Source organism: Equus przewalskii, chromosome 22 (genome assembly GCF_037783145.1).
Source record: "Equus przewalskii isolate Varuska chromosome 22, EquPr2, whole genome shotgun sequence".
In the NCBI taxonomy this organism is placed as follows: Eukaryota; Metazoa; Chordata; class Mammalia; order Perissodactyla; family Equidae; genus Equus; species Equus przewalskii.
Window position 1 is genome coordinate 43,953,507 of NC_091852.1, and position 23,493 is coordinate 43,976,999.

A 23,493-nucleotide genomic window follows, 5' to 3' on the forward strand; every position below is an offset into this window, starting at 1 on the left:
TTTACTGGAAATAAAAAACTGTGAGTATGACAAACAGCAGCAGCCCTATCAGTCCACATTTTAAAAATATTTTGCTATTGTGTTAGTGAAATATTTAAAGTGATTATCTGAACTGCACCCTCTGTCACATGGGAGCCTGAAGATGTCACTATCCAATAGAACTGACAATCTCACATTGGCACAGTGCTTTCCAGAGAACAATTCATGCCAAAGGCTGACAACAACTGTTTTTTTACTTTTGATAGGAAAGAAATAGATCTGAAATTAAATAGGTGCTGAGACTAGGCATTAAGAGGTGTGGCAAGCTGTCTGCTCCAGATTCAGGCTCTGCAAACAAGCTCCACCGGATGTCGATGCAAACCTCATTTTTGGTTCAGTTGAGCGTGTACTTGACTGCTTTTAGCTCGGTCTTCCCACAGTGTCTCTGGAAAGGACGTCTGATAAAAGCACCTCTCTGCCTTGGCTACACTGTGCGTGTCTTTGTCCCCGGCACGTTTTGCTCCCGGGATGGGATGTAAGAGCACTGCATCTCCAGATTCAGCTTTGGTATTGGTTCCATCCTGAATTCTAAGAACTTTTCAGGCTTCTTTAGACTCTAAATGAGCCATCTTTAGCTGAACTGCAATTCAATGCATCAGATGTCTTGGAGGGACATGGAGAATGTGGCTGGAAATGGGCCAAACAGGTCCTAACATCTAGATTTTATTTCTAAATGGAGTCTCTCCCAGACTCATTTACAATTATCTTGACTATAGAATCTAGCATCAGGGGCTAAGACACAATCAGGTAGCTCTCTAAAACTCTTCCCACACCCTTTTTACTAAAACTAATGCTGTAAAGTTGAAAATGGAAAATATAGAAAAATGATTGGTTCTTTTGAACTAATGATATCATTGATGGAGAGCTTACTATGTGGTGTACACTGTGCTAAGCACTTTACGCATCATCTAACAACCCCAAGAAGAAAACATCCCTTCTATTTTATGGAAGAACTCAAGGCTCAGAGAAGTTAAGCCACTTGTTCAAGGTCACAGAGCTGGTAAGTGGTGGAACTGGAATTTGAACAGTGGTCAATCCTATTCTGAACTCCATGTGCTTAACTACTGAACCAGAAATGGGAAATATGCTTCACATTGTGTAACAACTCTAATCCATGCAAATGGCTACCTGAAGCATTGGGTTGAGATGGCTTCTGAGGCTGAGTGTTGTGGGCTCCCCAAGATGGAGGATCAGATGGACTAGCAGTGCAAGGTTAGAGGCAACTCTCATGCCAGGATTTGCCATCCTTCCTTCCGTTTTACTGTTCCTCAGTCACTAATCTGTATCTCCTATTTCAGTTTCCTATGAGTTTAACACGTGTAGGAAGGAAATGCAGTGAGGTGGAAAGACCTGGCTTAGTGTACTGCTCCCTGCTGTACTCAGGGGTCTTGGGACAGTCACTAAGTCTCTCTGTTTTTCATATGTGATCTCAAGGAATTAAATTGGGTGGTCTTTGGGATTAAAAGCTTTGTGTGTAAATATACATTTTTAAATTATTGTACCAACTAAGTAATTTTTAAGTTATCTTGTAAATTTTGTTTTATGTTCTCCTCCTGTTAATAATCTACCTATATGAAAAAGGAAAACCAAATAGCAGTACGATAAAATATATGATCTTTACATGAAGCAGAATTCTGTATTTACTTCCCCTCCAGCTTACCTCTGCAATGCCACAAAAAATTTGGAAGAGTGTTCTAATGTGATCCTTTGATATTAATGACAATAATAAAATGAAAGATTTCCTCTTATAATAAGTGGAAACTTCTATTATCACATGCTATTAAAGGACAAAGACTTACAAAGGAAAAAACTAAAACCAGCTCTTTCTCAGAATGAAGCAAACCAAACCCTTAATGTAAATGAGAAGCGATGAAAACCAGTGTTATTGTCTGTCCACAGAAATGTAGTTCCTGAGACCGGGAGTCACGTCTTGTGTGGGTAGCTGTCATCTTTCACTAATTTGGAAGGCTGGATTGCTGTCCATCCTGTGTTGACATATGAAGGGAACAGGGCCCGGGGGACACAGTGCCTATTCCTCATATCTCCTATTCAGAGTGCTTTAGCTTATACTTCACACGGTGGGGAGAATTTGGTCTTGATCCTGAGAGGCAAATTTGCAAAGGAAGGATTCCCATTTAGGCAGGAGAAACAAAACAATGTGTATAATGAAGCCAGTCTGAACCAGAAGTAGAGAAAGACATGCCTCTATAATGCCCTCGAACTTGCAGGAGTCCAAATGCCATTCATGCATTCAGTTCGCTGGCAATGAACTAGCAAGAAAATCTTTTATTAATAATCTATTTTGTAGGTTAAGTCTGAGGCACTCAGGTTTCCAGAAAGACATGGTAAGATATAGCCATTGGAGGCACATCATCCAGGATTCTGGGCATCTGGTATTACACATCATTATTATTTTGCTTCTAAGTCCAAGAGACAGAAGGTATTGACACTGCCTTTAAAGGGGATATCTTGAATGTTTTGACCACCATTAACAAGATGATTCGCATGCCTTTAGCCATCTTTATGGAACAGGATACGTTTGCCTTGGCATTTTTCCAGCCCTCTTTGTGTCATCAGGCTTAATATTCCTTTTTCATTAGTTGGTGTGCTGCTCAGTTGTGGTCCTGAGTGAGGGGCAGCTTCTTGGCCCCATCATGCAGTTGCTTTGATTTCAGATCTAAGAGCTTGGCCTACCTGGGATGAGTGAAGATATTCCCTTTGGCCCTGCACAGGTCATCTGTGAGGAGGCTAGGGCAGCGTTGGGGATAAGGAGGCACTAGGAGAAGTGCTCCTCAAGTGGTACTTTTTCTTGATGAGGACTCTGTGTTCATGTTTAGCTTCTAATGTGACATAATGAATTATGAACTAAAGGTAATTGGAAGATTTGCAGCTTCTGTGTTGAACAGAAGTTCAATGTATGAAAGCAAACCACAGGTCAATTAGGAGAGCTGATCAATATTTATATTGCTCTTAAATGAAAGGAAATAACCCTGATAGGTTTTCCTTGGGATTGCTGTTGAGTATGTATTTGTAGTCAACACAGGGGGATTTCATTGATCTCAGTCAAATTAAGATTTTATTAACAAGTCAGATACCCATCTGTATTTTTCCAGAAGTTCTCTAAAAGCCAGTTAATACTACTGCCTTCTGTTTCTCTCTCTCTCTCTGAACTAACATTTAAGTACCTGATAGGCGCCCAACAATTCCCCATATATTATCTCACTGAATCCTCCTAACAACATTGTAAGGTGATATTTTTATCTCTGTTTATAGTTAAGGAAATTGAGGCAGAGAGAGGCTAAGCAACTTGCCATTTATCGCAAACGTAATAAAAAGCAGAACATGGACTCAAACAGATTTTGTTTGCTCTGACCCTGAAGTTCACGTTATTTCTGCAGCCCCATGGTATCTTCCAGAGGCACAATGAGAGTTGTTTTGTAACATGACCTTATTTGAACGAAGATGATGAGAAAGGATAAATGATGAGGCTGACAAGGAAATGGGCCCAGGCCAGTAGGCCTTGGAGCTGTCTTACCCCACCCAGGAGGGCCCCGGGCTGCTGCTCCTGCCTCCTTCAGAGAGCAGAGCTTCATGTCCATCTTGATTAGCTAAGGGCCAGCAAGTCAAAGTGGCACATCCAAGTCAAGTGATAGAATTTATCACATGTAACCCTAAAATCTTTTGAGACTTGGTTTGGTCCTTTGGTTTTAGCGGCTATAAGGCAAACAGAACAGTATTTTGAACAGTATTTCTATTTCCTGACTGTTTAGATTAAGTCTCCTCACTTTGTTCAAAGGCTGGTTTTAGACGTCCAAGCAACATGTGCCGTGTTAGATGGTCTGAAGTTTAATCAATAAAATTGGTGAGGAAAGAACTCAAAGCCACACTGCCTGCTTCCATGCTTGATACACTGGACAGGCACTTCATTCTTGTCTTGTGTTTGATCTACAGACTCTCGCGGAAAACTCTAACTTTTCCTTCCTGTATGAAATTTCAAATTACAGCTTGCATTATGTTCTGTGGGCTGCAGGGTTACCGTGGCAATCAGCTTCTGAAGCGTAGCGATTTTATCTGAGAAGCGTCTTAATGAAGATTACATTCGAGGTCAGAGTTTTGTCTCTGTTCTTCTTCTGCATGTTGGGACCCTGTTCCCGCAAGGATGGACTGATGCATACTCACAACTTCGTCATAAATATACTCCACATAATTTATAATTAGGCCACTGCCAGGAATCAATTCTTTCGTATAAAGGAAATAAAAATGTACTTCAGGAGCTAATGTGTAGGAGATTTCCAGAAGTGTGAGAAATAGTTCAGTCTAGTGAAAACACACACAGGCATACAAATGAACACACACACACACACACACACACACACAGAGGCACACACACACACAAAGTAACACTTATGAAGCGCTCCTACCTCCCGGTTCTGTTCTAAGAATGTTACATCTATCAACTCAATTCCCCTAACAACCCTACGCCGTAGATTCTATTTTCTTCCCATTTTGATACTGGGAAACTGAGGCATGAAAAGGTAAAGTGACGACTTATTTAGCTCACACAGCCAGTAAGTAGCAACACTGGGGTGTTAATACTGAGAAATCTGGGCAACGAGGCTGTACCCTTCACTACTGTGCCAGCCCAGCTCAAATTTTGTTCTGAAAGCAAAAAGCTGACATGTGATCTCAGACTCAGCTTTGTGATCTTGGACAAGTCACTTAAATGATGCTCTGCCTCAGTTTCTTATCTGTAAACTGTAGTTAATGATAATACCAAGCCCTCATGAGACTTGAGAGGAGTTAGTCAGAAAATATGGGTGTTTTATAAACTGTAAAGTGCTACATATGTCACCCATCAGTTGTGGATGCAGCATACAATACACACTGTGTCTTTCCTACCATCCCACAATGTACTGGACACACAGAAACACATAACGCTTAAAAATAACAATTTCTCATTAAATACATCCAAGCAGTCCTTGAAATATCTTCATAAATCATGATTCTAACAATTACTAAGCGTATATATATCATTTCACATCTCAGAGAAAAGGGGGAATAATTTCAGAGCAATCGGTAGAAATTTTGCCACCTAGTTCTGAAAAACGCATGCAACTTAGAGGATTTATAAGTCTAAATGCCAACTGAAAAATTTTAGTTAATAGTAGAGATATTAGCATCATCATCAGAATAATGAAACTGGTGAAGACTGGTATTCTGTAACATAAGTGCATAGACTGGAAGTGCTTGTCAATCATTTGAAGTAGGTGGGATCTTAGAAAAGAGGAGAAGTGAGGAAAGGGGATACCAAGCAGGATAGGCCATAAGGCATTTGCTCTGGATTCAGAAAATCCAGCATAAATCTTACATCCATTCAAAAGTCACTGCGTTCTTGCTATGTGCCAGGCCCGGTCAGGTAGGTACCAGAGATGCAAAAGCACATAAAGACATGGTTCCAGGGAGCAAGGGAAGAATCAGAGAGGTAAAGTCATCTTTTTAAAGTTCACATAGCTAATTGGTGGCACAAGAAGGACTGGAATGAAAACTTTAGACTTCCAATTCAGTGCTTTCCGTGACTAGAGCTCAGTATTCCTCATGCAATTTGCAGCACAGTTTGTTGCATTTACTTAAGTTTGGTTACAACGTGCCAAGATAGAGTGATTAATTTTTTTCATACTCTGCCATGGTTTGCTTTTTATTGCCATATCACTTTTTTCCCCCAAGATTAAAAATTACTGCTCTTTGAAAGATATAGTTTTAAAAAAAAGATAAGCCACAGACTGGATATATATTTATAAAACATGTCTGAAAAAGGGTCTTTATCCAATTTATAAAGAACTATAAGTGATTAATTTTTGAGTTTTCCCAGATTTTTTTCTCTGCTTATGCACTAGAGATTTCTGGCAAGGTCTACGTCAGAGCCTTCCCTTCTTCCCCTCCAAGATGGGGTACTCTTGGACAGTTCTCAGGGTGTGCAATGGAGAAATGATAGAAAAGGGGCAGAGTAGAGAGCCACGAGGAGGAAAACAAGGGCTGTAGGAGTTTTCATGGGTTTGAGAAAGGGAGCTGTATTGTGTAGGGCAGTGGATTGGGAAGAATTCAAAAAGGGATTTTAAAATTTATTGCTGGGGGATTTCCTGTCCCCTCCATAATATTGAGTAATGCTGGTTTGAGTTGTTTTAAAATTATTCTTGGTTGCTGAGATTGTGTTTGTTTACGCACAATATTGCTCTGAAATTGATCTATGAGAGTCACAGGCTTATGAGTCTTACAACAACCAGTGGCAGTGAAGGCTGCCTCTGGACCTTCCCAATGCGCCTCGAATGGGAGAACCAACCAGGCTTTAACAGGTGAGCAATGAGCTGTGGCACAACTGGCTGAAATCTGCCAGGGGAAATGGAATTGGGTCTTCTGAACATTTGTCTTGTTAACTACAAATACCTATTTTCACATGTCCTTCAAAGCTCTGAGTTGGAAAGGAAACACATCTAAGGTCTATCATTCCATTATCATGCCACCTGGTGGTTGAAACAGTCAATAAATCTGAGCTTTGGGCTCTGGATTAAGGTCTGGGAGGAATATAGAAAGAGTACCGCTCTTTTCTGGGTTAAGGAGATGGAATTCTACTATTGGGCACTGACAAAAGCAGCATAATATTTAATCCATTTTTTGTGCTTCTAGCTCTGAAGTAGAGGTCATAGCTAGCTCTTGCCCTTTAAAATTTTACATTCTAGAAGCAGAGTAGTTTGTGGAGACTGGCATTTACTGAGATCTACTATGTGCCAAACAGTTTATATTCATCCTCTATTATTTTTAAAATCCTCACAACACCCTATGTGGTGATATTAATATTATTCCAATTTTACAAATGGAGAATGACTTAGAGAGTTTAACTGACGTGCCCAAGTTATAAGTGTCACAGTAGATGCTGGGGAGGAGAAGAGAATAGGGTATTTAATTATAAGATAAAAGCTGTAAACAATGGCATTTTGGGGCGGAGAGGTTAAACTGAAGTTAGCATTTCTGTTTAAAAAAAGAAATTAGGCACATGTGTCTCTCTGAATTATTTTAGTCGACAGTTTAGGTATGACATAAACACATGGAAATGAGACAACAGAACTGTTATGACATTCTTTCTGAATGAGGAGAGAGGGTGTGTCTACTAGTAGCTTCTCATTCCTCAAGATGAATGTCATAACACATCAGCCATGTGCATCATGTATATACAACACGTATTTATTTTCTCTCCCACTTCTTTTGGGTTCTAAATCTGCTTTGATGTGAAAGTGTGATAATTTTAGTCAGTCAAAATAGTATTTCAAAATATACAGTTATACAACATGAGTAAGTTCCAGAGATCTGCAGTACAAGATTGTACTTACAGTTAATAATAAGGTATTATGTACTTAAAAATTTGTTAAGAGGGTAGATCTCATCTTAAGTGTTCTTATCACAAATCAAACAAAAAAACAAAAGGACACAGCAAAACTTTTGGAGGTGATAGGAAGGTTTATTACCTGGACTGTGGTGATGGTAATATATGTTACATATGTCCAAACTCACCAAATTATATACGTTAATTATTGATTATTTGTATACCAATTGTACCTCAATAAAGCTGGAAACCTAAGTAAGTAAATAAATGTGATCCTATTTTCCTCTTAAAAAAATTTTAGCAGCTCTATAGCAAGGCATCAGGCATACGGTTCACAGTATGTATTCAACATAAAAAGTTAGGCTACTCCGAGTTTTTCCCTCTTTTTCTCATATACAGACAAGACACTGCAGTTAGATTCTGGAAGTCCTTGACTTGAATCCTAGCCTGAACAGTTAACTGTGCAGCTTTTGGTATATTAATGATACCAACTTCCCGAGTCGTTGTTTCCTCATCTGTAAATTGAAGATGATAATATTCAACTCTCAGGAGTTTATTGGTAATAATTAATAAGACAATTCAAAAAGTTTAGCACAATATATGGCACATAGTAGGTGGTAAATATTTGTGGTTCTCAATTAGTGTTTATTATCATTACTCAAGATTTTTGTTATTATTACTATTATTCTATTGACAGAGAAAATAGTGATCTATATATGCAAAAATCTCCTTATAATTTCCCAACACCTCCTTGAATATTCCAGTAAACAGAGTAGAAGAAACGTGAATGAGATATCAAGCACAAACAGATTGTGGGGAGGTAAAAATTGCAAAGGTGAGTGGTTGATGGCAATAACCAAACCGAATCTGTTCTTTTGTCATTCTGACTGACCGCAGCTGAGGATTTTCAATTCCCTCTCTAGCCTGAGAAAGTTCTTCCCACTGGGAAATTCTCACAACTTCTAACAGACGAGAGACAATGTTATTCTCAGGAATTCCTCTTAGAAAGGGAATTGCATTTTGGAGGAAAGTATTTTGCTGGGTAGTAAATGGTGAGACACCCAGGAAACTGGTTTGGGCAGAATTATTATGTACAAGCCTCAGGGTGGAACTGCCTTCTGGAGAGGGAGAGAGGAAATAGCAAGAGAAGATGGAAGGAAAATACAGTAGAAGATAGCCCGCTGCCTGGTATGACGTCTCTTAGTGACAGCCGTCCCCTGCATGCCCCCCAACACACTGTCTTTAGTGTGTTCTTGGGGAAAAAAAAAAAAGAGAGAAAGAAAGACATGATTGACTGGGGCAAAGGGGCAGAGAGCTTTCAGAGTTAGCACCCATGGCCCATGGAAGCAGGTGGAGAGGGCAGGGGGAGAGTGAGGGAGTAAGGCATTCACAGCTGTTATGGGAGTGAGTTCAATATTCTCAGGTTATCTATTGGGTGTCTGGGCACAATTTAACCAGAATGTTAAGGAGTGGGGACTTCCTGGGAGCATTCATTCATTCAACAGTTTTTACTAAGGGCCTATGATGGGCCAGAAAGGCTGAGGGCTTCTCTGCCCTAGCACAAGAATGTAAAGGAAAGAAAGGGAATGTGGGCCTGACTTTGAGAGGAGGGTCGTGCAAGCAGACCATGGCTGCAACAGCAAGGAGAGCTTCTTCCTTGAGCACTTTCTCCCAAAAGGCTCTAAAACTATTCTCCAAATGATGTAGAATCATATATTCTAAAATCAACCTTGTAAAGGTAATATGTAACATGATGATTTTTAAGACTATGGTGAAGGGAGCAAAAGATGGTGAGAAATGGACAAAGGGAGAAAATGTGTGGCACCTTTTCTAGATCGTTCTACCACCATTCAAGATGATAAGGACTGTGGATCATTCTCTCAACTCAGTGTCAGGAAGACCTACTCTTGGAGCTGTTTTCTATCGAACAGGGGTGGGGAGTAGCAATTCCTGCTTTTTGACTCAGTCTCACTTATGATCGACTTGTTTTGTGAACCTGGGGTAATTATTAACCTTTCCACATCTCAGTCTCCTAATCAATAAACAGAGTTCAAAACCTCACCTGAAAGCGTATTTATGAAGATAAAATGAGTTGACCTTTATGCATCAAATTTTTGTCATACTATATCTTCTTACTAAGTCGTTATTAGTTTTGAATCTGAAGATAAACATTTTCAAGGTGGCTAAATATGTCTATGGTCAGGAAACAGTTTCTGTCTTTAAAAGCTGATTGGTTTAGTATGGATTAGCACTTCAACCTCAGCTTTGTAAGTACCACGCCCCAAACAGCTGAGATGGTGGCCCTAGATCACTGTTATTTTAAATAAACAAGATATATACTTTGAAATTATTTACTTTGAATGCCAAAAAAATCATTCAGCCATGGGAGAAGTGGGAGTACATGTGTAGGCAATCCCCTGGCTTTACACATGAGTGATATTATCTGTTGCTCAGACAATGCCTTGGAAAGATTCCATAAAATCATGTGGAGCCATAAATTTCCACTTACAACGGAGTGAGGTACCCAGCTTCATTTATGACTCTTTGAACATCCAGAAAAACCTCCCCAAACCCAGCTGACCTCCTTCAAAACCTGCTTTTCTCCGAGTCTTCCCAACTCTGTAAATAGCACCACCAAGCATCCAGTTGCTCAGGGCAAAAATCAAGAGCTATCCTTGATTCCTCTCTTTCTCACAGCCCCCTCACCTACTTCATCAGCAACGGGACTGCACTATCTCAAAAAAATAAAAATTGAGACACTGTTTCTTACTACTTCTACCACTACCACCCTACTTCAAGCCATATTCTCTCTTGCCTGGATCATTGCAGTAGCCTCTTCATCTCTTTCCCCCACAGTTGCTCACCGACCTGTCATTCTAATTTCCATACAGCCTCCAGAGCAATCAGGGCATCCTTCTCCCACTCTTCACCCTTACTGTTTCCAAGTACACATGAGAAACTCTTACTTTTCTTTTTTACCCAGTTTACAAGACTTATATTGCCATTTCCCTATCCTCTTCCTTTATTCCCTCCTCTGTAGCTACACTAGCTTTGTTGATATTTTGAAACTTGCCAGAACTTTCCCACCTTAAGACATTTGCAATCTCTCTTCCTTCTGCCTGGAAAGCTCTGTCTCAGATCTTTGCATGGCTTGTTCCTTCACTAAGTTCAGAACTCCCATCAAGGCTTCACTTATCCTTTCCTCTCACCCTGATTTATTGTTGTTCAAAGACTCTCTCACCCCCTGGAATTGTATTATACATTTATTTGTTCATTTTTGATTGCCCAGTTTCCCAAAGGAATGCAAACTCCATTCATATGGGGACTTTATCCTGTCCATTGCCTCATCCTTAGAGTATACAGTGTGTTTTCAGTAAGCGCTTGTTGAATGAATGACAGACTGAACTCTGTGTGTGTGTGTGTGTGTGTATAGGACCTATAGAAGGAACTACACCATGAATGGAAGTCTCTGGCAGGCACTGGGGGATAAAATACTTTTGGCAGACATGGAGTCATTCCAGAAGGTCACTATCATCATCATTTACGCAGCAATTGCATCATCATTATGTGCAGCTGGAATCAAAAGACCCTGACCAGAACAAAAGGACACACATAACTGTGAGTCAAACACTGTACTGCACACTTTTATATATACTGTCTCATTCAGTTCTCACCTCAACAAGACGGATATTTTTCCCATTTAGGCCAGAGGAGGAAATAGAGACCTAAAATGGTAAAATCACTCGACCAAGTTCATACAAGAAAGTGAGAGAGCAGGGATTTGAACCCAGGTTTTATGACTTTAGGTCTACTGTTTTCCCCCTAAACCTGTTGCTTCTGTGTTGGTACCAGTCTTAGGAGAGCTCAATAGAATGGAAGAGAAGAGAAGAGATGCAGAATGAGAAGGAGTCCCTGCTTTAGAGGTCTCAGTCAAGCCCCATTTCTGCATAAATCCACCCCGAATACTCTAGCATGTATTAAGTAGTCATTCCTGTGAGTGAACTGTCAATAGCTTCCATTTAGCGAACAGCACATGCTTCCTTACATTTTTACTGATCAATACATTGTCCAATTATTAGGTCAATGAAATTAGGTCAGAATGTTATGAAATTCCTAATATTCTACCATTTTGATCTATAAAAATAGCAATTCAACATGACTCAACCTAATAGAATGAGTATTCCTTGAAGTCAGGAATCACATCTAATGTCTCTTTGTTTCTACTAGTTTCTGACTGGTTAATTTTTGTTTATGACTGATGATAGTGGATATACAATGGCCCTCATGTAAACAAATGGAGGATAGATATGATGACCTATGTTTTTCAGTACATTGAGTATATTTTATAAATGTCACTGGGCTTTAATACCTCTGCAAAGTACCACAGCAATGGCATCAATATCTCTGTTTCTTTTACTTCAATAGAGAATTTCATCCACTGAAGCTTCCAGCCAGTATATATACAGCCATGCACAACACAACAATGTTTCAGTCAATGGCAGACCATACATACCATATATACACACATACCACAAATAGCCTAGGTGTGCAGCAGGCTATACCATCTAGCTTTGTGTAAGTATACTCTATGACGTTCACACAACAATGAAATTGCCTAATAATGAATTTCTCAGAAGGTATCCCCATTGTTAAGTGACACATGACTGTAGAAAGTAGCCAATTAAAAAAGTTGGAAGCAAGGACATTTATAAAAAGAAAAACTCATAATAACTACCACTTACTATGTTCAGGCACTATGCTAAGCACTTTATGTATTTTATCACAATGAGTCTTTACAACAATCCTGTGAGAAGGAATAATAATTTCCCATTTCATAGATGAGGAGATTAAAGTATTTGGTGTTTGTGTAAGTTGACCAATGTTACAAGGCTAGTAAGTGGAAGAGTGAGAATTAAAGCTCACGTCTGTCTGACACAAAGTCTGTGTGCCTAACCACTCATACACTACCTCATCTCTGACAAAGAAGAGTCAAGTGCTTTGCAGAAATAAGACATCTGTGGTGTCATGGAAACGAACATCACACACTACCTCTGCTATCTGGCATCCATTTTCCCCACAGTGCCTAAAATCAGGGAACTGAGTTTGCACTGCTGAAGAAGCCAAGGAATTCAGGACCACTGACAGAAAAAGCCACTTTCCATGGGGTAAGCAGTCCCTCGCAGCCTACTTCCTACTAAATACAACCGAGCAGGTCAGGGCCATCACAGGTACCACTACACAGAGGACCCAACAAAGCGTCAAAGATCAAGGAAAAAGAATACAAACTCTACCGATCATTCTAAGCTCTGTTTTTCTTTCTCGAAGTACTTATATTCAGGTGCTCACATCACCAGATTAGGAATTTGGTTAAGTTCAATAAACTAACAAATAAACAGAAGAGTTTCTCCACACTGAGGTGAGTTACTGAGAGTGTCTACGGCTTTCTTTGAAATGCTTAGAGACAGGGTAATTTTTCTTTCCGGGATGATTCGCTTGTGGCTTTGGTCTTTTTACCTTGAAACCCATTTAGAATAAATACCTTCACTCACGCTTCTTTACCAGGAACCGTAATTAACACCGTTCTCTGAAGGGCGGGCAAATGCCAGGTGTCGAAGCATCCTTATTTTTAGAACATTGGAAATGGTTGCTCTTGAGAAGGATATAGATGAAGATGGAGGAGCAGACAACATGAAGGGCAACTTTGAACACAGATGCTCCTCAATATTGACTACGTAAACATAGGGACTATGTAACTTCACATTTGGCAGACATTGCCGCTGGCTGTTTTTCCCACCTCATAGGACTCCTGTGGAGAGTTGGGCGTTTTTGAACAAAAGTTGAGGAACACATCTTATTTTCTTTATGTCAAAAGAAGCCCTGTTAGATATTTGCATTATTTTGTGGGGAACAGGCAGTCATATTAAAATATTATGTGTTTCAATTCCTGCCATTAGTCAGCTGAGCTGTCTTCCATTTGTTAAAAATATGTCTTTGTTCCCTGCCTTCTTTCACCTGCCTATCAATTTCCACAAGATTCCAGTTGTCGGCAAAATCATACACTCATTTTCACTGCAACCTCCAGGTAAATCACATCCTGATCAAGGGAAATTCCCACTGTGGGTATTCGGATTGATTTCTATTACTTTTCTGCTTCTGTCAGGTTACTGGCAAAAGTGAGAATGATAACACAGTTGGCTGTGGCCCCAAATAACTCACCATCAGGTAGACGAATTTTGACTAAAAACACCCTTCCAATCCTTTGCTCTAACCTGTTACTGACCACGCTCTCAGTTTATATACCTTCTCAAATCCTTATGTTTTCTAACATTTGAATACTAATCCCAAGAGGGGCTATAGATGGGTGAAAAAACAGAAAACCGTCTACATCTCAGCCATAGAAACAAAGGTTGCATAAATTATGAGATATTAGCTCAAAGTAATGCATGCACTTTCATTAATTTATCCAGCAATTATTTATTGAGTCTATGTGCCATACCCTGTGCAAATTGCTAGAGCAGAGGCAAAGGAAATGGTCTCTTGGCGAAAATAGTCTAGAAGATAAGGAAAAGAAGCAAAGACAGATTAGAGTAGCTATACAACATGGTAAATATAATAACAGAGCTCAGAATGGTGTGCTACAGGAGAAGAGAGGAGGGTGGGATCCACACAGCCAGAAAACTAGTGAACATAGAAGATTGCGTAGCAATTAGAAAAGAGTTCAATGATGTAATGTAAGTGGAAATGAACAAATAAAATTGGATTAATACTGGAGACACATTATATGCGCATGTGGACAAGCATTAGAAGACAGTGAGGGAAGATGAAGTGGATTGGTTAAGCAGTGGATTTCTGGTTGGTATTTCTGTTTTTCCTTCTCTTCAATTTTTGTAATAAATGAAAATTTGGTCAGGAAGCATTAACCAAGGAAATGGAGGCTTGTACAAAGCTCCACTTTCTACAATGGATCTTGACTCAAGAAGAGGAGACACCAAGGCAAACTGACAGACTTCCTATAACACGTGCTTGGAGTCGATGTGTGGATCAATCCCCATGCCACTGGAAGGGCCACCTGTGGGAACCATGGGAACTATTTTCTCCTTGTATTAACTGGAATGTGTTGTCATTAGACAGGAAGCCAATTGTAGGATCAATAATTCTCTGGATAAAAGGCATTAATCACTTGACCATGGTTAATGCAAAAGATTTACTGACTGGTATGCTAAATTTATGGATGATTCTAACATTTGTCCAGTTTTCTGGTGGTGGGGATAATGTTTAAAGTACAGGTGAATTTAGAATTCTTTTAATATCATAGATTATATTTTGGTGATTTTTTCGTCTTTCCTTTTGCCATTTCACATGCATCCTAGGTTAAGAAATAGCTTTTCATTTTTGGTAACAGTAGTATTTTGGGGCTGGATTGTGGATAAATTTTATTCTTTTCCTTGGTTCCCCATGAACAGTGTAGCAATATTAACTCAGACTTCTCCCTGTTCAAATCCTATTTATCATTCAAAGTCCATATTAAGCTGCCCCCCTCCCATGAAGTCTTTCCTGTCAATGACAAATCCTAAATGGATGATATTTTTTCCTTTTAACTCCTGTCTCTTTAAGCATAAGTTAATAACTGATCATTTCTTAGTATCTAAGTATTTATGAGTACTAGTTTTTGCTACTATACTTAATTGTAAATTGCTTAAAAGGAGGTGATTTTTATCTTTTACCACTTACCCCTAGTACCTAGCGTAGGTCTAAAAACACATAAAGAGCTTATTAAATGCTTATTTTTAAAAAAGGATTGATTATACTTTCACAACACACACATACATGTCTGTTATTTTCAGCTTCAGTTGACACAGGTTTCCAAAGCACCTTTTGCGTAGGGATATGTCAAATTGAATTTTTAATCTCCTAAAGAGGAATTTAATATTCATATACATACATTCGGCAAGATTCCTTGCAAAACCATCAGTTACTTCTGACGCATAATGGTTCTTGCTGGTTTTATACCAAATTTAATCAAAGCCCAGGACAACTTTCTGCAACATCTGTAATGGGGTGAACCTCATAGGCTACTCAAGGTCAGAGCTAATTATCCAGATTTGCACCCACCTGGAAGATGTGAAAGACAAGATATGCATGAGCTTGTTAATTGAGAATCAAGCTGTTCTCTACAGAATTCAGCAAAACTCCAACTGAAATATAATGGCATTTATTTTGAGGTAAAATTCCTAGGCCATTAAGCACTTTGAGATGTGATTATTTCTGTAGCAAGTGAGACAATTTGAGTCCACATGAGTTCCAATCTGGCTTTCTTCGTAAGAGCTGTGTGGCCTATGGTAGGTTCCTTCCCCTTGCTGAGCCTCAGGCTCCAAGATAAAACATAAAGTCACTTTACTAATGGATCGCTAAGTACTGTTTCTGCTCAGACTATGATTCTCTATATTTAATTGAATATTTAAAGCTAATTTTTATTGCGCACTTACTATGTGCCAGGCAATATGCTTTTACTATGCACTATGTACCAGGCTGAAAGGAAGCCATCTTGGGGTTAACTACAATGAAGATATCTTTGCTAAAACATATCTGTTTGCCTTATCTGAAAACTACCAATAAGCCAGTAGTTTGTTTTCTCTCTAAGATCTAATGGTTCTAAAGCAAGTTAGATAGTACTTTAATGCAGTCATTTTCTAGCCACCAAGCAAGTCATTCTTTCCCAAATTGTGTTCACTGGAGCAGCTGAAACCTCTTTCAAAGTGTAGACTTCTAAGGTATTTATTCTAAATGGGTTTCAGGAAGAGCGGGCACACAAGATTTTTTTCTGAGGTGGACATCGGTTTATGATTTAGTTGGTATTTTAAAAATTATAATGTGTTAGTATTCTATAATAAACTTTACTTGATGCCCACTGCAGCAGCTTGCCTCCAAGATGACAGCCATCAGTTCCTTTTTTCCCTGCATGCACAGGCCATTCTGCTCTTGAAAGGTAGGGTCTGTTTCTCTTCCCACTTGAATCTTGGCTGGCCTATGACTACACTGGCCAACACAGCACAGAGAAATGTGCCACGTAACTTCTGAGGCCAGGTCATGCCAAGCCTGTCAGCTTCCACCTGGGTCTTTTGCACTGCTCACTTTGGGGAGGCCAGCTGCCATGTGGGGAGGCCAGCTGCTCTTAGATGCTGTGGGGAAGCTCAAGCTAGCAGTGTGAAGCAGCATCATGTAGGGATGCCTGACCAGCCCTGAGCAGTTCCAGCCGTTCCAGGCCAGGCACCAGGGAGGGAACCTCCAGGTGACTCCAGTCTCAACCACCATCTGACAGTAGGTATATGAGGACCCAAGTAAGTACTGCCTAGCTGAGGCCAAGAACCACCAGTGCAGGAGAGATAAGAATGAATTATTATTTTAAGCCGCGACATCTTGGAGTTGTTTGTTATGTCACACTATATAAATGGAAAATACACCAAGCTCGGTGGACCATCGTAGGTGGAAATTTACTCCTTCAACTTAACCATAGCACCTAGTTGTGAGAATGTGAGTGTGTATGTATGTGTGCATGCACTCACATGTGTATGAATATCTACGTGGGGGTGTGATACATCTCATATGAGGTATGCTCTTTGGGGCTTTCTGCCCTGGAGGCAACACATTTATGATGGGTGACCTGTTTCCTCTGATGTCTCCCTGACAGAGACTGTCACCCAGGCTTCGGGAATGCCCTGCCAGAAGTCTTTCTTTGAAATGTTAGAGAAGCCAGCATACATGATGTTTGTCTCTAAGTCTGATAAGAGACAGACTGTCCAAAGGAATGTTATAGCTCAAGAGAAAGGGAAGTAGATGCTGACTTCTAGGACTTGGAAATTCTCAAACACATTTTATTCAACATAGATATAATGAAATTGTACGTAAATACTTAGAGGGCAGAATGGATTTTAAGTGAAAAAATTCTCCTCTCACTCAATATTAGATTCTTTATACATGACGTCAAGTAATTGTTGTTACGGTACTTGAAATGAGCTTTTGAGGGGATTGGATTGTTTTCTAAAACCTCTTTCTCAGATATACAACAATGATGTGATATTGATTTTAGATACTCAACAGGATGAACTCAATGAAAAGACAAGACATGAATCAAAGAGAACCTGTACACCACACATTCGCTGAAGAAGTGTTATGGGAGGAATCATATTAAAATCTGAGAGGTAGCAGCAGGTCTCAAATTACAGAACGGCACTATTCCAAAATCAGCTTGTAAGCCGTTTCTCCTAACTTGCAATATTTTTTTAACTGAAACAACACTATAAAGGATGGTTAGTTTTACTAGACAGCCTTCAGAAAACAGACTCAACATATCACAGAGCCAAACAGTGGTATTAATAGCCATAATAGAAGGAAGAAAAAAAAGAGGAAGAAAAAGATAAGGAAGATTGGATGTTATTTTCCATCTGGCTCTTTCGTTATGAATTTCTAAAATCTGAGTCAATGGGGTTTGATTGAATTCTTCAATAAAGATATTGTGGAAAATCCTGTCTTTAGACACAGGATGGTTCTTTGCTTATCAAATGGCTAAACTTTATTTACTAGAACATAACCTCAGCATTCTTGACACCCTATTCAATCAGACAAGCATTTGTTCATCGCCACCTGAATGCTAACACTGTGCTAAGTGCTGTAGAGAAACACTTCTGACATTTTTGGACTTTGTAGACTTGGAGAATTTTAAAAAGTAGGGAAACTACCATAAAGTTGACAAGTCTTTTTTATCTTCCAAGAAAGTGCACATAAAAGAAAACAACCGCTATCTATTCTCATGATTATTCTTCATGGTAGCCTGGTAGAAACTTTATCTACACTCTCAGCTGGGAGTCGCTGCACTGTGCAATGCCCCAAATTAATATAAAACATATTCCCACCTGCCTAGTCTCCTTCTCCTGACATGTCAGCTTAATTTCTAGCTGAACAGTGGCTAACGCTGATATTCCTTCCCAGACAATTCCAAATTACTTTTATAGAATACTTTAGACTGACTGATTGTTACATAGCAATTCAATCTTTCTTAATTCTAGACGTCATCTGTTCAGGATCCATAATCACCATCCACATATCTTTACATAATTTTAAAGGAAGTTTCTTAATCTAGTACAGAGGTTTTCAAAACTTCTTTAAAAAAAGCATGCAATCGTTTCTTCAAATGAAATCTTATTCGAGAAGACCAGTATCTAAAATAGATCAAAGTGAACTGTTCTGATTGAAGCAGTCTGCTCGGTCCCCCTTCGCGGGCTTCCCCATGTCACAGTAGCCCCCAAGGCACCTCTACACAACCCTGGGGCTCCACAGAGCAGTCTTGAACAGCTATTGATTGAATAGGGCCAAAGACTCATAGAACTTCTAAGTCAGAAGGTATCTTAAAGACAGTCACAAATTACAGAATAGAACAAGAAGAATCTTAGAGCTCAACTGCTTTACCACCCTCAATTCACAGATAAGAAAACTGAGGCCAAGGAAGGTTGCAAAATACCCCCTCAATGTCACATACACTACTGCTTAGCGGCAGACATATGACTAAAAGTTAGGTCTCGTTTGCTCTAGTCGAATGCTTTTCTTATCTTATTGCAATTCTCTTGGAGATATTATGTACAGGGAAAAATGGTAGGACCATTTGGAAAAGAATTATTTAAAGCGAAGAAAATCTCTAGCGGAGAAGAGGAAGCATGAGAAAGGAAAAAAAAGGAATGGACAAGTGGATCTTACCTATTACTAGTTCCTCTTAAGTTCAAAAGAAGTAGAAACTGAATCATCATTTACAAGAGGCTTACAATCTAGTTAGAAGAAAAAAAAGAATGAGGTACCAAAAGAATGTTTACAACTTCCGTGATGTTCTAAGAAGACCAACGTCAAGTGATGATAAGAAGTTACAAAAACCTTGATAATTACAGGTATGAGGAAAACTTGCTGCCCCATAATCATAGTGGCACAGTTTGTCCCCATCAATCAGACTGAATATCACAATGTGAGCACCACTGATGTGAACCACCCATGAACAGACCTGGATGAGTCCTGGGAGCACACGGTGTCGGCAGCTTTATATCCAGTGTTGTTTTGTTCCACCTTGAACTCATACAGTCAGCATTCAATAGATACAAATAGTCTCTCCCCTTTCCTCCCTCCATTTCTTTTTCCTTCTCTTTCATTCTTCAACTTGTTTCAACTTGAATATATATGCATGTGTATGTGAGTTTAGAATTACTAACTAGACAAACTCATTATTTTTTCCTAATCTTCAACAGCATTTTGGATTCAAATTTCTACTCACATGTAACACAGTGGCATTCCCATTCCTATAGAACTCATCCACTAGCAAGTCGTTCTAAATTAGAAAGCACTACAACTGAGGAAGCAGAAACGGACTAATTGTGCCAATTCATTTAATTTTCCAGTTAAAATAACTATGGTATTAAAAAGATGTTTTAAAAAAGGGAAAAAGCATTCTTATCTTTGTAGTATAACTATTTCCATTTGTCCATGTTCCCACTCAATCTGTGTTTAGATTCTTAAATATTTTTAAAATAGTTGAAATCCTGATGTGTCATGTAACTTTGCTTGCTATTTTGTTCACTTAGCATATGGTAAGCATTTGTCTATGTTGCTCCCTAGTCTCTTGGTCAGGATAAACAAAACCAGCAGACCTGGAGAAATGTAAGCACACGAAAACTAGTTATCTTGGTTGGAACCAAGTTTCTCTATCTTTTGAACACTGCTATATACAAACATGGAGGAAATGCACATGTTGCTGATTTCAACGTATTTTTTAAAAATTAGCTGTCTGGAAAAAGGGTGAATTTGAACCCATCGAATGGATAATTTCACCCAAAGGTAACATGTTGTCTTTTTAAGGTCAATGAAATAACTGAATTAGCCTTCAGTATGAGAACTACAACTTGTATGATATCTGTCTTGGAACATTAGAATCATTAGCTCTTTATTAACCTAGCTTTTTGATACAGTGTACTGTCTTTTAAAAATGAAGTATTTACCTAATCCTCTTTCATAGGAATTAATCCCTTCCTATGACAGGTTCTCAAACTCTTTGTGTTTTTTTTATACACTTTAATTTAAAATACTAGAATAAAAGTTATTTAAATTCAACATATTTGTTAATAGACAACAGATTATTAGTTCCTTGAAGGTAGGGATTTTGTCTGATTCACTTTTATTTCCCTAACAACTTGCAGCACAGCATTGTCCATATAGTACATGCTCAATAAAAGTTCATTGAATTGAATTGATCTTAGCTTCAAAATAATCAGTTCCCAGGGGACATGTCTTCATGATAAATCTAAGCTAATTTGTAACCTAAGTTGTCACACTTATCAGATGAGTCATTTAGGCCATTTGCTATTCAACTCTGTTGATAGAATATGTACACTAGAATCTGAAAAGCTTGAGTAATTTTGCCATGTTATTCATGGCTTAAATCAATTATCTGAGTGATTTAAGGAGGATTTAGATCACATGGCCTTTTACATTCTGTCACTTTGCTTAAATTCAGTTTGAGTTTGTGCACATTCATTTACAGAAGGAGGAGTGTCCATTATATAATACCCAGGTCAGAAAAGAATTCCAAATTAGATTGAGTGCCCCCGCTATATTTTCTCAAAGAACTGGCTCCCTCCGAACACCTAGCCCAGTCTGTAATTAAATTTTTGTGTGGCTATCTGATTAATATGCTTTTCCCTCCCAGTCTGTAATGGCCATGAGAGTGGGGGCTGGGTCTATTTCTCTATTATTTTATCCCCAGAATTTGGAACACTCTCTGGTCCATCGTGCATATTCCAAAAATGCAACAGAACAAATTACTAAAATCTAAGATAATGCAGAATTTGAGCTGAGTTTTGAAGATAGGTGAGAGAACTGATCTTCTAGGATGAGAAAAGGACACCAAATGGGGGATGGCTTGAAATGGGGGCATGGGTGGAGTAGAAATGTTGGAGGAGATCCCTAAGAAATTACACTTAACACAGCAGAGCCCTCTGTGTCTGGGTAGCAGGTATGTACACAAGAGGAGTTCCTTACAGAACCAGGTTTGTGTATTTATCTTACATAATTTCTAAAGCCATCAAGAAGCCCAATAATACTGAATAGTTACAGACATGGGAGGTTTTCTTTTAGACACACGCAGTTCGGCTGCCTTTGCTTAGGAAGAAGAGGAAATTTCCATGATGCACACAAATAGGCAGTGTTTCTGAAAGTGGCAGGTTACTGTTGTTTCCCTCCCCTGAAAAACAGGAAAAATGAACCAGTTTTGCTAGTAGCATGTGACTCTCACCTGGGTAAACTTTTTACTTCCCAGAGGGTGTGGTAATCTGAGGTCATACAAATTCGGTGTTGCTTAGTCAAATAGTCATATCAGACATTTTCCACTGTTCTATAATGTTTTGTGTTCACCATAGACATTTTAGAAGTTTATAAAATGGGTAGCCATTTTATCCTTAGGTAACTTGTCTACCAGGTCTTTTTTATCCTGGTCTAGGGAGGGGATAGTCATATCCGTGCTGCCTAACTCCTCCAAGATGATGTCAGAACAAACGAGATAGGACTCCATAATTTTTCCTCCGTCTCCTTCCCTTTCTCTTACCAGTTCTGTTTCCTATCTCTCTTCTTCCCCATAGGTTATATCTAGTTCTCCACACGTCCCTGGATATTTGGGGTCCAATGCTCCAATTTGGTGTACTTATTTTGGTGTACCTTTACATACTTATTTTGAAAGTGGAAAAGTTCAATATTTTTTTCCCAAAGTTTTACTCAAAGAATGTGGCTGCTCCCAAGTGTCCTGTTGGGCTGTAGGCCTGTGTATTTTAAGTGTGTTATGTTCGGGTGATTTCTCTCTGAGATTCCTTTCAGCCACTGAGGGAAGTAAAATGGCAGTGAGTACAGATATATTTTTAATGTATAAGCTTTTATCTTGATTGTAGCTTTGACACGAATGCATTTTGCAAATCCTCACCTCTCCAGGGCAGCCCAGTCAAAGCAGAGGAAAAAAATCTTCATGAGAAAACATCCAAAAATGCGTCGATGGCCTTATCATTTTGAGATAGTCAACCTGGCTCAGTATTCCTTCTTTGTCTGGTTTCTATTAAAACTGTTAAGAATGGATTCAGTGGACTGCACTTCCTGTCTATCTTCCTAGAGATGTAAACCCCAGTGGCATCAGAATCATATGAATAGGGCTGTATGTACTGATAAGCAATTATCACTGGGCAAAAAGGAGTCTGATAAGGTCTAGGCCTATCACAGGCCAAAGACATTAAGGTTTATTGCCAGTGTTACCAGGAGAGCTTTGCTACTCATGCAAACCTTCTTCTGGGAGGGAAAAAGGAAGAGAAAAGCATAAGAGGAGATTATATTTCTTGCAAACATTTATCAATCAAACCAAGAGACTCTGAATGCAAAACGGAAACACAAGCACAAAGTCAATTTTAAAAGGGGGGGAAATGCCACAGAAAACATGAGCCTTCTGAGGATCAAAAGGAAGAAATCCTTACCTAAGATTAAAAAAAAAATCCTTACCAGAGATCAAAATAGAGAGGGGCTCTGAGAGGGAGGAATCATGAAGAGATTGCTTTTAGAAATGATTTGGGATTGAAATAATTCATACAGCTTGTATTCCACCATTGAGAGCAAGATGGAAAATTTATAGAACTGTAGAAAGTGGCTTGCATTAGATGAGAGCTATAAAAAATAGAACACAAGCTCAAATCCAGGGACTCAGCAAGATTTTTTTTTCATTAGGAAATCCAAGTTGTCCACGGAATGTAATTTTAATCATGAACTTGATGATGATGCATATTAATTCCAACAAACCCTTTTAACCACAGTATCTTTTGCCCCAATATGTCTAAAATGATTTCTCAAGGAAAGATGAAAACTCTATTAGGGAACACTTCCTACTGTGTGTTCTTTCTTAAGGGCATCCCGTCTGAAATAAAAATTTCAGGGAATCAGCCAGTTTGGGAGCTAACTAGCAGATCAAGGAATGTTAAAATGATTCGTCACAATCTACCTCCATGGCTCCATGTCTCAGA

At 39.1% G+C, this 23,493-nt stretch overlaps 1 protein-coding gene across 9 annotated transcripts in view; it reads right to left on the reverse strand.

The window, feature by feature from the left end:
• The window catches only part of LINGO2 (leucine rich repeat and Ig domain containing 2), a 1,108,854-nt gene that overhangs the window by 25,471 nt on the left and 1,059,890 nt on the right, over positions 1-23,493 (reverse strand). The gene's annotated exons all lie outside the window — the stretch shown is intronic.